This window comes from Myotis davidii, unplaced genomic scaffold, assembly GCF_000327345.1.
Source record: "Myotis davidii unplaced genomic scaffold, ASM32734v1 scaffold3790, whole genome shotgun sequence".
Lineage (NCBI taxonomy): Eukaryota > Metazoa > Chordata > Mammalia > Chiroptera > Vespertilionidae > Myotis > Myotis davidii.
Genome location: NW_006281806.1, coordinates 5923 through 6679, shown reverse-complemented (window position 1 = coordinate 6679; position 757 = coordinate 5923). Strand labels below are relative to the sequence as shown.

At 40.6% G+C, this 757-nt stretch overlaps 1 protein-coding gene across 1 annotated transcript in view; it reads right to left on the bottom strand.

Annotated features, from left to right (window-relative positions):
• Positions 1-757, bottom strand: part of LOC107181910 (butyrophilin subfamily 3 member A2-like) — a gene marked incomplete at its 3' end in the record, with an annotated part of 5098 nt that overhangs the window by 1566 nt on the left and 2775 nt on the right. The gene's annotated exons all lie outside the window — the stretch shown is intronic.

The window sequence follows — 757 nt, the reverse complement described above, 5'->3', positions numbered from 1 at the left end:
GCCCAGTGTGTTGTGTCTTGTCATGTTGTATTTTGTGCCTTTAAGTCAATGCAGGAGAGAGAGAACTACATATCCAGACACCCTGAGAGGAGTGAACATAGGGAGACAAAGAAACAGCCCCCGTACAAAAGAAAAGAGGAATCACCAGAAAAGGAAGTAAATGAAATGAGGCAAGCAATTTGTCAGAGAAAGAATTCAACTTCAGACAATAAAAAAATTGCATTACATTAAAATAATAATAATGCCTGTACTGGAACCCGAGCGTGCGCGCGCACACACACCACCACACACACACACACACACACACACACACTCTCTAGATGCTTGGTGCATGAAATTCATGCACTGGTAGGGTCCCTAGGCCTGTCCAGCAATCAGGGAATCAGGACCAATAGGGGTCTCCCTTTCCCGGCTGTCATCCAGGGCCTTCGTTCATTCTGCGCCACCCCCTGATGGTCAGTGCATGTCACAGTGAGCAATCAAACTCCCAGGCTCCTGGCAGAACTCCCAAGGTGACACTTTGCATATTAGCCTTTTATATATATAGATAAATAGATATACAGATATACAAATATATAGCTATATAGATATATACATACATAGATATATACATATATACATATATAGATATATAGATATATAGATATATAGATATACAGATATATAGATATATAGATATATAGATATATAGATATATTTGCATGCCCGCTGCCCATTCTGGGTCAAAATGTTACACACGTCTCCGTATTTGCAGGGC